This window comes from Crocuta crocuta, unplaced genomic scaffold (genome assembly GCF_008692635.1).
Source record: "Crocuta crocuta isolate KB4526 unplaced genomic scaffold, BGI_CrCroc_1.0 scaffold11, whole genome shotgun sequence".
NCBI classification, from domain to species: Eukaryota; Metazoa; Chordata; class Mammalia; order Carnivora; family Hyaenidae; genus Crocuta; species Crocuta crocuta.
Window position 1 is genome coordinate 588437 of NW_027528624.1, and position 20691 is coordinate 609127.

The following is a 20691-nucleotide window of genomic DNA, read 5'->3' on the forward strand; positions in this document are numbered from 1 at the left end:
AAATATTGGGGAATTTCTTTTTGGAGATGAGAAAGCTTTACTAAGTGATACACAAAATGCAAATTCCAGAAAGATTAGTGAATAAGACTACATTTAAAAAAATGTTTTTTTCTGCACAGAAAAAAATACCCTACAAAGTCAAAATACAAATGATCAACAGGGGAAAATATTTCAACACATATGACAATGAGCTCATTTCCTTCATATATAAAGACCTCTTACAAATCAGTCATAAAAGGCCATTAAACCAATAGAAAATTTGACAAAGAACTTAGAGGCAGTTCATAGAAAAGAAACACAAATGGTTTATAACATATGAAATCATCAAGAAATGAAAAATAAAATGTCAGTATTATACAGCTTTTCATTTATTGGAAGCAATTCTTAAAATCTATGTCATTAAGATAGATATTTAAGTGAAAAAAATCAAGATGTAGAACAATCTATATAGTGTGCCTCTACCTGTTTAAAAACAACTGTATTTATAAATATGTGTGTAGAGGTGTCTCAGTGGCTCAGTCAGTTGAGCTTCTGACTCCTGGTTTTGGCTCAGGTCATGATCCTGGAGTCATGGGAGTGAGCCGCACGATGGCCTCCACACTGAGCGTGAAGCCTACTTAAGATTCTCTCTCTCTCAACAAAAAAAGAGATTCTCTCTCTTTTTTCCCTTGCCGCTCTCCCACTTGCATGTGCTCTCTCCTCCTAAAAAAATTAAAAATTAAATAAATTTTTAATTTTATATATGTGTGTATATATATGTATGCTTTGATTTGCATAGAGCATTCTAGAAGAATATTATACAAACTGGTTACTGTGGTTTCTTCTATGGTAGGAGTGTGGAAGTTTTGGATGACGAGTAAATATAACTTTTCAACCTGTGTTCTTTCATAATGTTTAAATATTTGGGGGGGGGTACAAACCAACAAGGGACAGAGAGAGAGAGAGAGAGAGAAGCAAGGCTCACTGAAGTGAGGCATGAGCTCACCCTAAGCAGGGCTCAAACTCACGAATTGTAAGATCATGACCTGAGCCAAAGTCAGATGCTTAACCAACTGAGCCACCCAGGTGCCCGAGTAATGTTTAAATTTTTAAATGAATNACGAATCGTAAGATCATGACCTGAGCCAAAGTCAGATGCTTAACCAACTGAGCCACCCAGGTGCCCGAGTAATGTTTAAATTTTTAAATGAATCTCTGCATCGCCTTATCAATGAAGAATATTTAATAAAACAAACTAAATTATTTTATTCAACAAGTGTTTACTGAGCATCCACTTTATACCCCTCACTCTTTTAAGCTCTGGGAGTTCAGGTAGTAGACAACAAATGTGAGTCTCTGTCCTCAGAGCTCTAACGTGCTCCAGAGGAGAGAATAATAAAAGTCTCTATTGAATTCTGTTCAGTCTAGTAATTTTGATGGCCATTTCATGAACATTTCCTTTGGATGTCCCTTGTTTTATTTAAGTGGATACATTCAATTTCATATAACATAGTTACTATAGTTTTTTATTGACACAATTGTCATTATCATGATTTGGATAGACTTTGCCAACTTAGGAGATGCAAGGCAAGGTTCATCCTTTATGCCTCCACATCTCTTCATAACATTTAAGAATTTTGTTCCCCTTGCAACAAAACATTGCTGATTCTCTGTCTTTGTTTTATGGTTTACCTATCGAGAGTTAAGAAACTTCTCACTCCCTTGCCACTTAATTCAGGTTTTTTTTAGGATTTAAATCTAATTTGTGTCCTGAGGATTCAGAGCAAAGACAATTCCAATGTCACTTACTGTTCTCATTTCCACCGCATCTCCATAGCTTTTCCCCTGGTTATAAACAATTAGGCCAACAAAAATGTAAAATTACAGCTGTCAAGATCATTTCATTTGTAAAGAAAAAAAAAAGCATATTTTGGTTAAAGCGTGGAGTAAGTAAAAGAACAATATTTCTAAAGCATGCTTAATGAACACTAAGCTTGTTCAGTTCTGCCAGAAAGGTAGCTCCTTGGCCAATAAATTGGGGAAAGCTGCTTATTAAATTTCCCTACAACTAAACATTTTCTCCACATTGGGGATTTATAACACATGTCAGCATATCAGTGGCTCTAAAAAAAAATCCTTCAGTGAAGAATGTTGCCTAACTTTTGAGCCTCTCTTTCTTCCACTCTTCTCTCTGCCATGAGTTAGCAGTATGACCTCGCGGAAGACTCAGATTCTCTCTAGCCTCACGGTTCTTGTGTCTAAAATCTAAGTGTTGATGCCAGATGATGTCTGAGGTTCCCATTCTACTTTATCATTCTAGATTCTTGATTTCACTTTAGAAAAATTAAGCGACTTAAGGTTTCAATGCCGTCTAATTATTCAAAACACTGCCAAGTAAAAATAATCGGCTGTTAGGGAATTCCAATGTATGCTTTAGGGTTGATTAATGTGATAGGGAGTGACACTCAACCTAAAAGACAGACTGGTGCATCAGAAATAGCAAGCAAAAATAGTGTAAAGCCCTTTTCAAGGCTACTAAGCATAGCCTCAGAAGATGACAGAAATAATCTTAGACACCAAGCTGTACAAAAAAAGTATTCATTCACGTTCTAATTTTTTCTGGGAAAGAGAAAAAAGTTTAAAATTACCTTTTTGAAAACACAACTAAGAGTAACATTTATGAGTAACTATTCACATGAACAACTTTGCCATGTCTTCCTAGATCAGTCATACAAAAAAGAAAATAGATGATTTCTTCATGGATTTTCTACTTGTGTGAGTGCCAAATAGTTCCGTGTTATGAAACTAGCCTTGTGTTATGAAAGGTCAAATGCCTCCAAAGACTGAGGAAACAAATGATAAAAAGAATAGATTTCCGGACAAGTTTATGCTAATTAAGCCATCTCCTGACATCAAAGAAATTTATATTCTCAGCTCAAATCGGGACCAGTTTCAGTTTTGAATCTTTGTTTTCCTCTCCACGTATTCTAGAACACTCTCTAGCTGTGCTCTGAATCCATGCTGCTAAAATTTTGTATTAGCTCACAGCTAACCTAAAGTTTCCATCTGTATGAATTACAGCACAACGTACCTCTGTATTAAGGAGCACCCTCTTGTTCCCCGGGGAAGAAGAAAATGAAAAGACTAAGTATGTGTGGGGTGGGAAGAACTGAAATTCCATATTACCTACCAGAACACTTCCTCATAAGGATAATCCTCTCTGATACATCAATAACCAACAACAGACGCAGAATCCAATTTTTTAAAGTATGGGACAAAAGAGATCCAATTCAAACCACTCCCCCAGAACAAAATATGGTGGGAAACAACCTTCCTTTTAACAGAATACCAACAGCACATTTGAAATTACAGCCTCCCTTTCAACTAACACTCTGCCCAAGAAAGTTCTACTGGTTGCAACTCTAACACCAATCCAAGAATTTTCTCTTACAGTGCCCCTCACGAGTATGTTCAGCCATGGAACCAGGCTTCCTAAGTGCTGATTTCCTTTTGACTTTTATCACTGTACATTGCCTTCGAGACTCCCAAGGGCAAAAATAGCCTTGCTTAGTTCTGAAGTTTGATACAGCATTTTCTACAGTCTATTCGCTAAAGGTGAACCTTAATAAATGAATCTTTTGTTTCCATATTTAAAAGACACAGTTCCCACCAAGAATATTCTGCTACAATTTCATTAATTCACATTTAGACACATGATATTTTCATACATGGTACCCCGCCAGACATTTGGCCTACTGATAACTTTTTATGAAGCAAATTCAAATTCTGGGGAAAGCCTGTGAATGACAAGTACTCATCTGAGAGTCTAAGCTTGATAAATCAAGAAGATAAAATTGGTTGTTGTGTATGTGTGTATTTAAAAACTTTCTGATTAAAAATCTGGCAAAAGTTTTAAGAGATTCTCTCTTCAGAGGCTTAAGCATTTTGTGGAGGTTGTACTGGAATTCCCATTACTTCTATTCCAATTAAGAGTGTCCTTCTCCACCTCCATCTTGTGCAGACTTCCAAATCATCAAGTCTTTGACAGAAAGACATTTAAAATGACAAAAGCTGAAATAACCTTACAAAATAAATGATGCAGTTTTGCTGTCGGACAGTTAATATTTAGAGAGTCTAGATGAGGCATCCGTCAGCTCGAGGTTGGGTATGTGGGCCAGTTGGGTTGGCAATCTGAATTAGCTCTTGGTTGGAAGGATCTGAGAGGCTAATTCACACATTGGTGTTAATAACTCATGACAACTTAAAGACCTTGCTCTTCTGAGAATGTGTCCACTTTAACCCAGATTTAACAGTGAAGAACATCTAGAATAAGGAAATCCAGGCAGTGAACTGAGTATTACTTCCAGCAAGCCATACATAGCAATCACAACAAGCTGTATACAGAAATCACAAAATCTCTTTGGACTTCAGTTCCCTATCCATAAAGTGGCAGCGTTAGAGTAAATGGAGTCTAAATTCCCTCTGAGCTAAAATAGGTTTGACATCTGATTCTATGATATAAGCATTGACACGAGGCATCTGAGACAGATGAGTGGGGGCCTCCCAACCCATGCAAGTATAAGGTTAAGAATACATGCCTGGTGGGATGACCCAGACTGGGAGACACTGAGAGGTAGAAGATGACTAGACTTGAACTCAGACTTCACCCTGATGATAAATCAGTAGAGACAACTTACCTATAAAGGCCAGACAATAGAATGCTCCAAATGGGAAAAACCTCCTATAAGAGACAGTAAACCAGAGTGCAAGACTCAGCTCAGCCATTTATTGCCTGGACACACCACTGAACCATTCTGAGCCTCAGTTTCCTCAATGGATGTGTTACTATCTGGCCCACATACAGACAGCACAATGTCTTGGTATCAGTATAAGAAAATGCACATACACATGCTCAGTAAATTGTAAAGCAGCCACAGCTCAGAGCTTCCATGGGAATAGGCATTTAGGTTTAGAAGGACATCTCCCTGTGAAAGAACAGAACAAAAACAGAAAACAAAAGGGCTAGAAAAACATTTTTTTTAAAAAAGCAGCTTCCTACTTGCCCAATCCTAAGATATAGACCCTGAAATGTCCATATGTGAAACTTCTCTAGGCTCTCCAGGAGAATAAAGGAGACTTTTGATGGAAAGGTCTATATAATAAAAAGACTACTAAACCTAAGCCTTTGTCGTACTTGCCCAAAGCCCCAGAGGATGCAAGACATTCAGGTAAGTCAAAGGATCACAGAATCTTTCCTTTACACCAACAAACAGGACACATGCGGAGGCGGCAAGCACAGGGTAGAGCTCAGTGGAGAGATTAGTCCAAGGTGCCTGAATAATCATGAAGAAGAAGTACAGAAACTGGGGGTAGCGGGGAAGAAAAGACATTTGGCCACAGCCAAGACTGCCTGGGGACTATTGATTAGGCCGAACATGGGAAAAAGAAGAAAGTTTTTCTTATTTGAATGACCAGCTGGCCAGGAAGAAAAGTATTAGACACAAAGCTAACTTGACCCAGGGACAAGCACAAGCACACAGTATCAATGTGTAAGATAGTATGATCGGATAAAGTGCTGTCAACCCCCAAATGAGGGAAGAAGAGAATCTAATGTCTGTTTTAAACATTATACCTAACCAAGTTCATTTGTTTTGAACAACTCTCCATGAATTCCCAAAGGAGAACATCCAGCGAATGTTGGGTAATAATTCAACTTTAAACATGACGATAATGTCAGTGCAGATGCGTCACCCTGCTGGCAAGAGGAAACTGAGTGGGGAACCAGAGGTTAGATCAGGACTGGAAGGATGCGTGGTCTGATCATTTTGTGCAACAACACCTGAAGAGAATTGAAGTCAGGGAATTTCCCAAGAGAGAAACTCTAGAGACTGCAAGACAGAGAAACCAAGAAGTAAATCAGAGCAGATGCTACAGTTGAAAGGCTTAAGGAGAAAATTAAGTGCATTAAGGTAGGAGTGGTAGAAAGCTGTGAGTCCTGAAGTCTATAGAAGCAATAATTTGGATACGTGATCCATCTGGAAAGAGCTGAATCCAGGAGCTGAGTAGAGAGAAAGACCCCAGATTTGACCAAAGTGGAGTCTTTGAGAGCAGTGGTAAGAAACACAAGCCTGTGGGGCATAGACAGAGGTCCTCAATGCCAGAAGTCAGTCCAGGATTAAGAAGGGAGGCTCTTGCTAGCTGGCTCCCAATGCAAAGCACACAGGAGTAGATATTTAATGCAAAGACCATACCCCAAGTCTAGAATGCTGCTGCTAAGAGGAATACCAAAACTTGAAAGCGAAGTCACCTCAGGGAGAATCCCTGAGGCTTACTTGCTCTGCTCACTTACTCTGCTTTGATACATGCTCTGGTGTCTCTCTTCTCACACTAGCTTGCTGGCTTCTCGGCTCAGAATAACTGGCGTTCCTCTCAAGGCAATGGATTTGTGCATAACCTCGGAATGTTTACAAGTGCTCACAAAATGAAACTAAATGGTACTCTTGTGCCTATCTCAAATCTTGCTTGACAATTCCCTCTTAAGTCCCCATTACCTACGCAAAGGTGGCTCCACTTGATTAATCAAGTTGAAAATCCAGCTACAGGAAATCTCGGTAGTTTGTGTTCCAGGGTGAAATCTGGTTCTAGCTGGAAAACTTTGGCCACATTTGACCAAGAGAGTTCAAGTTCAGATCCTTCTCTGTGACAGATGGCTGTAACTAAACCTAACCAAGCAAACGTACTGTCAATTTATATGTATAAGGGAACTGAAAAGGTATTCTTGTTGGTGCTCTGGCAATAAAACACCTGGAAAATATTAGGTATTCAATAGGCATGTGGTAAATGTTGAATATTCAAAAATGGGCTCCCTTCCCATTATATGATTAATATTCTCACTGACTAGTGAGAACAATCATTTGCCTTATTTTTTTTGTTGGTCAGGATGGCAAGAGAGTTTGGGATTTATGGTCTAAGAAGGAACCAGAAAATAAGGCTTCTAGCAAAATTTGCTTCAGGCTTTCAACAGGTGGCAAGAACAAAGTTGTTACAACTGACCTGCAATTTAAGTGAATTAATAAAATGCTCTTGTTGCAACCATTAATTTGCTAAATGAGCAGAATCTTCAAATTTGTTCCAGAAGCACTTCACCGATACTATGCTATACTCTCTGGTATCCAAACAGAATACTCATAAACAAGTAGCCTAGAAAGTATGGTTTCTGTGTTTAAAGGCTCAATTTTTGAAAAGATTAAAGGTTTTACATTAAACCTGACTTAGTGTAAGTTCACCCAAGTGAGCCATATCACCTAACACTGAATTCTATTCTACAGGGATGAACAATGTTAAATTGAGGTTCCTGGGAAGTATTTTGAGTCAGCTTCATTTCTTTTCTTTCTGAGAGGTCTGTATTTTCCTATTTTAAACCAAGGCTCACATTTGCCCATAAGTAGTTAAATGTTCTATTTCTGTCTGACATTACAGAAGAGTGCATGAGCCTCCTAAGAAAACATTTTCCTTCATGAGAGGAAAGAACTACCCTGTTCAAATTTGAAATCAAACTTCACAAATTTCTGTCTAGCATTTTGAAAGAATATAAAATGAATATATATAAAATGAATAACAAGTCTAAAGAAAATTAAATAGTGTTCGCTTCGGCAGCACATATACTATAGAAAATCAAATAGGGATCAATTAAAAAGGGAAGCAAGACTATATTTTTAGTTTTATGCAGATTAAATGATTAGCCTCCTACAATGATGTTTTCCTGCTAAAAGAATGTTGTTCTCCTAGGGGTAATTATGGTAATAAGAATTAGGGTAATTTAAACTCTATTGAAAAGGGGATTTAAGAGATCTTTTAAGATATTCTTATATTGCAGAGAAACCCAAGAATATGCTTGAAATCCAGGTTATTTATGCTGTCACTAATAGCTATGTAGGTACTACATTAGTTTTATGTACCAAAGGAGTCAACAGTTGTAGATTAAACCACTATGATCACCTGATATCTCTTTAACTAGGGAGTTTCCATTTGCTATATGCTTAGACTGAAGTAGATTTTATACTGATGGTACCAAAGCACCATCACATTTATTTTCCAAGCCAGAATATTTAAACTTTGCTTCCAATATACAACTTGGGGAAGTAAATATCCTCCCAAGTAGGCACAAATGTTCCATGTCTAGCAAATGACTACATTGGTGCAATAATCTGGAACCCCTAGCTCAATTCAATTTATGAAAGGATGCCCTTTTATGGATTTCACAATATCCTGATTTTCATTTTGTAAATGTCTTTCATTGTTTAGTGTCTTTATTCATCCCCACTCAATGATGAAGTGACTCTACTGTTTGAGGCCCAAAGCCACAGGTTAAATCAGAGAAATGAGTCATGCTGGATCTGGTCCCTAAAAGTGCTTGCCAGCAATACGGATGAGTTTATCACTAGCACTTAAAATGGCTTTTATTCTTTCCCTTTGTATGTTTTCTAGGGCTGTAGTAGCAAAATCCTATAAACTGAGTGGCTCAAAACAACAAACAAGTATGCCCTCACAGCTCTGGAGACCAGAAGTCTGAAATCAAGATGGTGGCAGGACTGTGCTCCCTCCAAAACTATAAGAGAGAATCCTTCCTTGCCTCTTCCTACACTTCTGGTGCTGGGTGACCATTCATTGGCTTTCATTGGCTTGCAGCTCTGTACCTCCAATCTCTCTTTTCATCATCACATGGCATTCTCCCTGTGTGGCTGTGTTTACAGGACTGCCTTCTTATAAGACATCAGTCATATTGGATTAGGGGCCCAACCCACTATGAAACTCACCTTAATTCAGCTAAAGACAACCACAACCACTTTATTTTCAAATAAGATCACATTCCGAGGTTCTGAGAGTTAGGTCCTCAGCATATCTTTTGGGGGGAGGGAAGCACAACCGAGACCATAACACCCCTCAACACCTTTACCCCTCTTCTGCCACAAAGCTCTTGTATGCCAGATGAGTCTCGACATGGTAAGAAACTGGAATAGGAATGAAAACAGAAGTACCCATTGCTTTATAATGTGTTTGTTTTCTTCCACACCCTAGAGCATACTGGTTGGGAATTTTTATCTCAGGTTTTATAGGTGAGGATACTCATGTTAAATGACTTGGTTGGTAGCACCCAACTGTAATATGTCATGGGCAGCCTGGGTCTCCTCATCTGTGGATCTCAGCTGCCCCCACTAACACACAGAGCCTAATATAAAGCCGCAATCAGTATGGGTCCACTGACACTCGAAATGCAAGTTGAATGTTTCCAAATTAGATAAGGTATTGTTATAAAAGGATCCTTGTGGCGATGAAACTGTGTGTACCTTGACTGGGGTTGTGGACAGCACGGGGATGGTCCTGAGAGCTTTGGATGCCACTGTCCCCCAGGCCCCTTTCCTGCCGCCGGTTGGGTGGTGGTCCCTACACAGTACCACCAGACACTCTAGAAGTTGGCTTATGATAACAACCATACGTGCCATCATGTCAGGGCAGGGGAAGTTCCTTGAAGACAAAAGAAAAATTCCTTTTTGACCTCCTCAGTCAGGAAATGGAAAGGAATTTCACTTAAAAAAATTTCAAAGTAGATGATGCATCTGTTCAGACCCACACTTTGCCTCCCAATTCTTGGCCTCGAACCACTAGTTTATGTAAGAAAATCTCTAATGTGAATGAAAACAACATAGGGCCCTGTAGCACAGTAGTCAGGCCCCAGGGGAGACACACAGAGATCTGGCTTAGAATCCTGTCTCTGCCCCTGCATTGCATGAGGGTTTAGACAGAGTACTTTCCTCTCTGGTCTTCAGGTTCATGGAGAGGCCAACAGTGCTGTTTCTTAGGATTGTCTTGAGAAGTGACTGAAATTGTTCATGTAAAGTAAAAGCGCCGGTTATAGTGCCTGGAACATAGCAAGTGTTCAGTAATATCACTGGTCTTTCTTTAGTGTTCCCCACATGAAATATTCAGAAAATGCTATGGACTCTCTATTCAAAAGTCTGCTATTTCTAGTGGAGTTCATATTCCATGCTGGCCTGTTTGGGCATGAGTTTGCTTGTCTGTTAGGTTAATTCTTGCATATCTAACCTTAACTCATCTTCACTAACGTATTCAGACATTTTTGAAAGGGTTTATCCACATTCTTGCAATTGGGGTGCACTTAAAACTTGCTAAATTTCACTTTCCAAATACTTCTATTCCAACAGTCATTCAGTTTGGGAGGCCTGTCTTCAGCTCACAACCATTCATCTTTTGTCTCTTGGGCAAATATCTCTCACTTGACCATTTATGAGACAAAGGAGATTTGCTCACCGCCTATAAGCCAAGATACTGGATTCTGGCTTAGTCTCTGATCAGCAACTCAGTGACAGGCTGGCACACAGGATGGGATGGCCAAGGCCCAACAAGAATTACTTCCTGACTTCACAAAAATGTTTTCCTGATCTCTCCTTATATATGCTAAGATGATAAAGATAAGTCAATTTGCCCTAAAAGAGTTAATTAATCTTGGGGTAACTGGTGGCTCGCTTGGTTAAGTGTCTGACTCTTTATTTCAGCTCTGGTCATGATCTCTTGGTTCATAAGTTCAAGCCTACATCAGGCTCTGCACTAACAGTGCAGAGACTCCTTGAGATCCTCTCTCTCCTCTCTCTCTTCCTCTTTCTCTCTCTCTCAACAATGAATAAACTTTTTTTTAAATTAAGTACTCTTATGCTGTCAAGTCTAGATTTAATTTAGAACCATTAAGTGTTGAATTGACTGTTGAATTTGCTAGAAAGTCATCCAATACAGGTTTAGAGGCAGTTATAAATCATCCAAAGAAAATAACCCATTCTAATGTGATTATAGGCACTAATGAGACCAGTCAGTCCCAGGTGAGATCTGACTTGCTTGTTCTCACTTTAGAGCTTTCACATGACTCCATACCAGTCTTTATCTCCAAAGGAATCCCCATACAAAGATTAAATAACATAAATTGTGTCATTCCCTAGATTGCAATGAACACAAATATTAGCACACTATAACTAAGAAGCCACTTTTGTTTCATCCATCCATTCATTCATTCCTTTGTTTGTTTATTTTAGATTAGTTATTTATTTTAGAGATAGCATGAGCCAGGGAGAGAAGCAGAGGGAGAGAGGGAATCTTAAGCAGACTCCACACTAAGTGTGGAGCCCAACAAGGGGCTTGATCTTATAACCCTGGGATCATGACCTGTGCTGAAATCAAGAGTCAGCCGTTCAACTGACTGAGCCAACCAGGCGCCCCTGCTTTTGTTTTATTTTTGGTGGAAAATTAAAAGAGGGCTAAATTTCTTTTCACTTATTTTAATTCAACACTTACTTTGTATTTGGATTATTAAAATAATCCAGATATGCTTTACTAATGGAATATTTGGAAAAAACAATAGGAAATTACAAAGACAAGTATAAGCTACAAATCTACTAATCATATAGTAACATTTAAACATATTTACCTCCATCCTGCTTCTCTACAATATTTTTACATAGTTGAAAAGGTTGTGCGTCTTTTTTTACTTAGCATTAATTAATGGCAAGACTTCCATAAGCATCACTGTGTTGATGGTATATACTGCTTAACCTTCCTGATAATTAGGCTTGTAACATTTATTTTTAATACATAATTTTTTTAAATAATCATGCTTATTTATGTAATTTAGAAAATACTGAAAAGCAAAAAGAAAAAAAGATAGGGGCTTCTGGATGCCTCAGTTGGTTGAATATCTGACTCTTAATTTGGACTCTGTCATAATCCTAGAGTTTTGAGATCAAGCCCTGCATTAGGCTCCATGCTGAACATGGAAACTGCTTGGGATTCTCTCTCTTTCTCTGTCCCTCTGCCCCTCTCCCCTACTTGCACTCTCTCTCTCTCAAATAAAAATGATAATTTTTAAAGAAGAAAATATAGGGACGCCTGGGTGGCTCAGTCGGTTGAAGGTCTGACTTCAGCTCAGGAAGTCATGATCTCATGGTTCGTGGGTTCGGGCCCCGCTTTGGGATCTGTGCTGACAACTTGCTCAGAGCCTGGAGCCTGCTTTGGATTCTGTGTCTCCTTCTCTCTCTGACCCTCCCCCATTTGTGCTCTGTCTCTCTTTGTCTCTCAATAATAAATAAAGGTAAAATTATTTTAAAATAAAAAGAAGAAAAAATAAATTGATAGTTAAATTTTTAAATGTGGCTGTGATAATTTTAAAGCTGAAGAAAATACATTGACAACTGCCATTTCATCAAGATCCATGATGTAGCAGCCTCTGTGCAGTCAGATTTGTGATCTTTACACATAATCCAAAAAGCTCAGAGTATTATAATCACTGCTTTATGGGTCTAGAGTTCATAGAACTAGTAAGAGGTAAATACAGATTTTAAATAGATGCATCTGACTCCATGTATTCTCCTGGCTATGTCATACTGCTCTCCCATAACCATCTCCATTCCACCACCACGTCTACAACCACCACCTCCACCATCTTCACTGCTACTTCTACCACCTCGGCCATCACCTCCACCACCAGCTCCAACTCTATCCCACCACCTCCATCAACACTGTATCTCCACCCTTAGAGCTTCTTATCTCCGTCACTACTTCTTTTGATCTCATGCCTACATACCCTTTCTCCTCTCTTCACCTTTATATTCTCTTCCTCGCCTGCTTCACTTCAACCTCCAACAAGCATTTCCTTAAGTACCCGGATAACAGAGATAAAGCAAAGGCCACCCTACTATGATCATGGTATGAGCAATCCTAATCATCTATCCATTCAACAAAACCTGAGAGCATACTATGTGGTGGACATTGTTTTGAGTGCTCAGAGTATAGTTAACTTCCCCATTTGCAGGATTTTTTTCAACACCAAGAGCTCATTTGTTTTTTAGGACTTTCTTCATTTTCACCATATGAAACATGCTTGCAGATTGTCAGCCTGTGTTTACATTACCAGTTCACACAGACTAGCCTCCATGCTGGATGGAAAACAGAAGTGAGCTGTTTGAGAAGGATACGCGAGTCAAAAGGAAAGTCTCAGGCAATAGTCATGAAGTAATCTCTTATCACTTATTGCCACAGAAAACTACCGCAGGCAAGAACTTCCTATTTCCCTACTCAGATCATAGGTATTTGCTTAATGCAGCTAGCCTGCAATAGTTTATACACAGACCCTCTCCAGAAAAGACCCTTGATATACAAGGAGAAGAAAGGAAGAAAATTAAAACATCGATTAAAGAATGAGTGCCTCAGGACACCTGGGTGCCTCAATTGGTTAGCGTCTGACTGGTTTCAATTCAGGTCATGATCTCACAGTTTGTGAGTTCAAGCCCCACATTGGGGTCCATGCTGACGGTATGGAGCCTGCTTGGGATTTTCTCTCTCTGCCCCTTTCACTCTCTGTCTCTCTCTCAAAAATAAATAAAAATTAAAAAAAAAAGAAAGAGTGCCTCAACAAATACATATGCTAAAATCCTTTTCCTTCTCACTTGCGTAAAAGAAACCCATATTCTTTCTGTTCCTATTTTCTATGTAAAATGATTAGTGGTAGAGGAATCAGGATCTATATATGACTACACAATGCCCAGAACAGTACTAGGAACATCCGGGCCCCTGCAGACAAATAAAATCCACTACTACAGTCAAAGATGCCTTGGAGAGTGACTACTCTGACTCCTACAATTAAATTTCTTTCACATATACGCAGTCAAAGAAAACCAAATGCTCCAGATGCACTTGGTAAATACCTGGGAACCAACATTACCTAAGTTCTCATTTTTATGCAGGTATTTTTTCAAGCCTGTGAGCTTTACCTAAGAGTAAAATCCCTTCCAGCTGCCTGCATGCAAAGGGGACTCTGTGTAGAGAACACAGCTTCACAAAAGGGGGTGGCCACAGAGTGTTTCCCCAAGCAAACCCCTCAGGACCCCCAACAAATGTTAAATGGCACTTTTCTAGAGCAAACCCTGGGTCTGCAGTCCAAGCAACTATCAATACAACATCCATTTAAGAAAGAGAAAAGCAGAATGAGTTTACAATCATTCTCTAAGAGAGCTGAAGAGTGACTTTAACACAGGACTTCCCAGCAGCAGGTTTATGAAGAGCTGAGCAAACATCATATCCCGAGAGTCACATTTTATTTTTTTAATTTTTTAATTTATTTGGGGGAGGAGAAAGAGAGGGGGAGAGAGAAAGAGAGAGAGAGAGAGAGAATCCCAAGAAGGCTTCCCGCTGTCAGCACAGAACCCGATTCAGGTTTCGATCTCACAAATGGTGAGATCATGACCTGAGCCAAAACCAAGTTGGATAGTTAACAGAGTCCTCCATGTGCCCCCAAAGTCACATTTTAAAACTTCTCACCATTCTGAAGAGAGTGCTAGGATAGCAATTCCTTTGCCATCTTGATAAGCCAAGAAATGACTTCTGATACATCAGCCAAGGAGTGACTTTACTTACATGCAAGAAAAAGAGGGTAAATCCAAGAGCTGGCTAGTTATCCCTGAATTCAGAAAACTCATAATCCACTGAGGAAAAGGTTGAGGATTCCACTCTAAGCAGCCACAGTTCTGGAGGCTCAGTCTAACGCAGGACTAGATCCGAAGCTGAGCAGAGAGTAAGCTCTTTCGAAAGAAGGGGAAGTATCTATCATCTCTACTTCCTCAATTTTCTTGTTCTTCCCTCTTATTGTTATTGATCCCTGCCTCGATTCCCAAATCCAGGGCACCATGCACACAAAGTGGGCGTGTCCCATCCATCTGACTTCCCTTCTCCCTAAACACTATGCAGTGTATTCATTTCCAGGACACACGTACAAAACACTACCTGGTTTTGTGTTTTGTTTTGGTTTTGTTGTTGTTGTTGTTGTTTTGGAGGCAAAGATGTTTATACACAGGTATGGAGGGTGGGAACATTCACAGAGCTGTTCTCAGTGTGGCTAGTGGAGAGGCCACTTGTTAACCATCATCCTCTTTTAGGCTCAGTCTTACTTCAAATTTCTCTTCTTTTCCCTAATAGTCCATAATGCTCTTCTAAATAGAGATTAAAACCACTTTATGGTAAAAAAAAAAAAAAAAAGTCTTAGCCTGCCCCTGTTTTACAGCACAAAAAATAAATTCTCCAACAGTGAAACTTATCTTTTCCACACCAGGCAAGGAAATGACGGGCTGAGAGTCAGAGATATTTGAACTCCTCACCTAAATTCCTGCCCTCTCTCCTCTCCTTTCCAACGGCAGCATCTTGTTATTTTAGAGCTTCTTAGGGAGAATACAATCTCACTATGTTTATACTCTGCTTTCAAAGAGAAGGAAAAAAACCATTAAAACTGAGCTCATGACAATGCAATCTTCCAGAATGCGGGAGCTAAATTATTAGCATGTGTATTAGTTATCTGATTATGCTGATACTTAGAGGCTTAAAACAACAAACACACGTGACCTTAAGGCTTGTGTGGGTCAGAAGTCTGGACCCAGCTTAGCTGGGTTCTCCCACTAAGAATCTCCTGCAGGCTATAACCGCAGGGGGTCAGCTGGGGCTACAGCCACCTTGAGGCTGGACTGGAGAAGTGAGCTCTCCCATGCTCACTCATGCAGTTGTTGCTAGGATTCAGTTTCTCATGGCTATGAGACTGAGGAACTCAATTCCTGCTAGCTGTGGACCAAGGGCATCCTCACATAGGCCTCTCTGTAGAGGAGCTCACAACATGACAGCTGGCTTCACCAGAGTGACAAAGCAATAGTGAAAGGCAATGAGAGTGAGGAGTACAGCTCCTGGTTAAAGTCCTACGTCTGGTCCTTCAGACCTGACCATGGACACTTACAAAGGCTTCGCCCAGCATGGAGTCCTTCCCCAGGAAGGAGTCATGCAGTGTGAATTCCAAGGACAGGGATGATACATGACCATCTTTTAGGTTTAGATACAGTATGTAAAATTTTACCCAAATTCAAGTCGTCACTGTCCAGCCAAATGCTAACAAAAGGGAAAACTCATCTAAAAATAAAATCATAAGCATAGTCACACCGCTACAAGAAAATCCTGCTGCCCAAGATATACCAAGATCATACTGCTCAGATGTGAAAACCCAATGACTCTAATTATTCCATCTCTAAGACACAAATTAATATATAAGCAAACCCTACAATAAACTATAAAACTAGCTTAGAATCTGCAATTTCAATCAAAAGAACAACTTTTCACCTAACCACAAGCATGAGAAGCCTCCAAACAAACTCAGAGATTTCTTAGTGGGTTTATATAATCTCCTTAAGCATCCATCTCAATGGGATCAGAACTCCTCAATACCTGGCTTTTTTCCTCCTTTTAAAAAAATTTTAAAAATATTTTAGTTTATTTTTGCAAGAAAGAGAGACAGAGAATGAGCAGGGTAGGGGCAGAGAGAGAGAAGGAGATGAAGAATATGAAGCAGGTCCCAGGCTCTGAGCTGTCAGCACAGAGCCTGACATGGGGCTCGAACTTGTGAACCTCAAGATCATGACCTGAGCTTAAGTCAAATGCTCAGCCAACTGAGCCACCCAGGCACCACGGCTTTTCCCCTCTTGACACTCAATGAGTCCCTCCTAAGAATGACCAGGCTTCATTGCTGTAGCCCCACCAACCCAGCATTGGTACAAAAGCATACCACTCCTTCCTTCTTCCTTTGTAAGCATTTGTAAGGGCTGTTTCCTGGCCTACATCCACTGGGGGCAAGGAGGAAATGGTCATTCTGGGTAGAGAAGTAAATAATTCAATTGCCCTTGTATCTTCCTAAATTAAAGATGTGCAGTTAACAGCTGACATCCAGATAGAAACCAGTGACATTTGATCCACAGTTTAAGTGGCAAAAGACTCAAGGCAACATTTTCAAAAGCCAAGTGGAGATCCTCTGTATGTCATGCTTTGTGTCTCTGCTTCTTCAGAAGTTTTTAAATTTACAGGTTACACATAGCCTACACTCCAACATGCCCTATGCCTCACAATTGAAATGTCAATTAAAAACTATTAAAAATAAGTAATTCTGTTGGAGGAGCAGAGAAAACAAGGACATATAATAAAGTTACCACTTGGTGAAAGTGATTGCCTTTGGGAAATAGAAAATAGTGGAAAAACTATTTCAGTCCCTGGTTTCAGACTTCCTCTAATTTCTTTTATATTCATTTCATAAGAAGACAAAAACTAAGACAAAAATCCACGAGAAGTTTGAAAATCTAGGGACGCCTGTGTGGCTCAATTGGTTGAGCATCTGACTTCAGCTCAGGTCTTGATATCATGGTTTGTGAGTTCAAGCTCTGCATCGGGCTCTGCACTGACGGCTCAGAGCCTGGAGTCTGCTTCCCATTTTGTGTCTCCCTCTCTTTCTCCATCTCTTTCTACTTGTTCTCTCTCTCTCCCTCTCTCTCTCTTTCTCTCGCAAAAGTAAATAAATAAACATTAAAGATATTTGAAAAAAGAAAATCTAAGTAAGTGATGGGGCTGAAAGAAGGAAGATTGATTGAAAGTCTCTAAGAAACTACCAACTGGCACCCCTGCCCATACTCCCCTTTCAAATATCTCTAACAGCCCAGCCTTTACACAGCAAGCATGCACCAGGCTGTGGACAGCCATTTTACCCCACCCCAAGCAATATTGTGGAAGATTTACCTCTAAAAATATTGAAATTATGTGAAGATTACAGACAATGTATGTGGATATGGGCACCCCAGCATGAAAACTCCACATTCTGGTATTAGAGCATCACTCAGCATGTGCTGGGGTAACTGTAAACTGTTGTAAGTAAGTGGAGAAAGTGACCTTCTAATTGATCTCCCCCTCAGAGATTCATGAAGATATTGTATCAGAAAAATGAAAGGAGTGCTAAGAAAAATAAGGAACCTGAAAACGAGAAAGAGCTTTTGGATATTATAAGTATGATTGCCAAATAAAGATGTTAATGGAATGGATGGGTGATAAATTCAAGTAAATCCTTCAGGATATATTATTCAATGACCTCATTAAAGCAATATCATAAAAGATTTCCCATAATAAAAGTCCATGAGTATTGGGATTCAAAGTTCTCACTGAATGCTCAGGATGAAGAATTTCAGGTTAATGTAAAAGTCTCACACTCCAAAGACAAAGAGAAAATACTAAAATCTCCCCAATAGAGAAAATAAGCCACTTCTTCAGATGCAAGGAACTGAAAGGTTCCAGATTTCTTCTAAGTAGCATTGAGAGTTAGAAGGCAAATGAGCAAAATTCTGTAACACCTTAATTTTGCCCTAGAATTGTTTTCACTCACTCAACACAAATTTTGGAGCACCGCTCTGGGCACAGGAAATACAGCAGAAAATGAGCAATAAAGAAAATGCTGCCAGTCTTCAATTAGGATGGCATACACTCTAAGCAAGATAAGTAACAGATCATGTGTTCAGTAGTAATAAGTGCTTAGGAGGGGGAAAAAAAAAGCAAGATAGGAAATATATTGAGTCAAGGAAGAAAATTAGACTAAAAATTAGATTATGTAGCCAGGGAACGACTGACAGAGAAGATGACCTCTGAGCAATGATCTGAAGGAAGTAAGTGAGCCAGCTGACAGCTGAGGAAAGACGATAACATAGAGTGGGAACAGCAAGTGCTAAAGTCCTGGGGCCTCCAGAGCTTCACTGGTATACTAGAAGAAAAGCAAGGAGGTAGGTTTGGCTGGAACTGAAGAGAGGAGAAAGGAAAGCAAGAGAAGCCAGGCCACACATGGTTATGGTTAGATCACATGGGGTCATAGTGAGTACTTGGGGTTTTGGCTCTGACCAAAACTAAACCAGGAGGGAGTCAGCAAACTTTTTCTGAAATGGGCCAGATACTATATTTAAATAGTAAAGAGTCACATTCCAACTATTCAACTCTGTTGTTGTAGCATGAAAGCAGCCACAGACAACATGTAAATGAATGAACAGGTTATGGTCTGACAAAATTTTATTGATGGTCATTAGAATTTGAATTATATATAATTTTCTTGTGTCCCAGGGTATGCTTCTTCTTCCTTTGACTTTTTTCTTCATCCATTTAAAATGTAAAAAGGCTATCCTATAACTTATGAACTGTGCAAAAAACCAGATTTGGCCCATGGACAGTAGTTGGCTGATCCTGAACTAAATTATCAATCAAGAATGAAATAGAACATGCCTATTCTCAGACACAGAAGAGTGGACTCAGAAAGACCACCTCTTACGCACCCTTTCTTAGGAAGTTACTGGATAATGTACACTAGCACAAAAAGGGAATAAACCAAGATATGGAAAAGGTAGAATCCAAGAAAAAGATGTCCAGGAATGTAGAGAAAAGATGAGACAAGCGTCTGGCCTGGATGGCAAAGCATCAAACTGGAACATGAGAGAAAAAGATTCCAAAAACAAAGTTTCCGGGGGGTGGAATGGGGTCACAGAGTGTGGTACTGTCCTTTGAAATATGGAGTAACTTAAGGAGGCAGTAAAGGCAAAGATAAAAAATTGAAAAGCAATTAGAGAACACCAACACATGTCATCTGGGAAGAGTGAAAGATTGACTTCTTCTTTGCTAATTTGTATGCTTTTATTTCTTCTTATTTTCTAATTGCTGAGACTAGGACTTCAGTACTATGTTGAACAACAGTAGTAAGAGTTGGCATCCCTATCATGCACCTGACCTTAGGGAGAAAACTCAAAGTTTTTCCCCATTTAGGTGGTATTAGCTGTGGGTCTTTCATATATGGCCTTTCTGAGGTTGAAGTAAGTATGCTACTTCTATCCCTACTTTCTTGAGGGTTTTTAGCAAGAAAGGATGCTGTGTTTTGTCAAATGCTTTTTCTGCATCTATTGAAAAGATCATGTGGGTCTTATCCTTTCTTTTATTAACGTGATGTATCACATCGATTGATTTGTCGATATTGAACCACCCCTACAGCCCAGGATAAATCCCACTTGATCATAGTGAATAATTCTTTTAATGTATTGTTGCATTAAATTTGCAATTCTCACTGAGAATTTTTGCATCCATGTTCATCAGGGAAATTGGCCTATCATTCTCCTTTTTGGTAGGCTCTTTGTCTGGTTTTGGAATCAAGGTAATGCTGGCCTAATAGAATGAGTTTGGAAGTTTTCCTTCCATTTCTATTATTGGAACAGTTTCAAAAGAATAGGTTTTAATTCTTCTTTCAATATTTGGTAGACTTCCCCTGGGAAGCCATCCAGTCCTGGACTCTTGTTTGTCAGGAGACTTTTGATGACCAATTAAATTTCTTTACTGGTTATGGACTGTTCGAACTTTTTATTTCTTCCTGTTTTAGTTTTGATAGTTTATACGTTTCTGGGAATTTAACCATTTATTCCAGATTGCCCAATGTGTTGGCATATATTTGCTCATAATACTCTCTTATAATTGTACTTCTGCAGTGTTGGTTGTGATCTTAACTCTTTCATTCATGATTTTATTTTCTGGGTCCTTTCCTTTTTCTTTTTGATAAGTCGGGATAGGGGTTTATTATTTTGTTAATTCTTTCAAAGAGTCAGCTCCTAGTTTTGTTGCTCTGTTCTACTATTTTTTCATTTTGATATCATTTATTTCTGCCCTAATCTTTATTATTCCCCTTCTTTTGTTGGTTTGGGGATTCATTTGCTGTTCTTTTTCCAGCTCCTTTAGGTGTAAGGGTAGGTTGTGCATTTGAGACATTTCTTCCTTCGTCAGGAAGGC

At 39.3% G+C, this 20691-nt stretch overlaps 1 protein-coding gene across 3 annotated transcripts in view; it reads right to left on the reverse strand.

Moving 5' to 3' along the window:
* The window catches only part of IPCEF1 (interaction protein for cytohesin exchange factors 1), a 178163-nt gene extending 163466 nt beyond the window's left edge, over window positions 1-14697 (reverse strand). For all 3 annotated transcript variants that reach the window (XM_077755086.1, XM_077755084.1, XM_077755083.1), the window contains exon 1: window positions 14455-14697. The gene's annotated coding sequence lies outside the window, so the exon portion shown is untranslated. The remainder of the gene's footprint in view (window positions 1-14454) is intronic.
* Between the last annotated feature and the right edge of the window lie 5994 nt (window positions 14698-20691).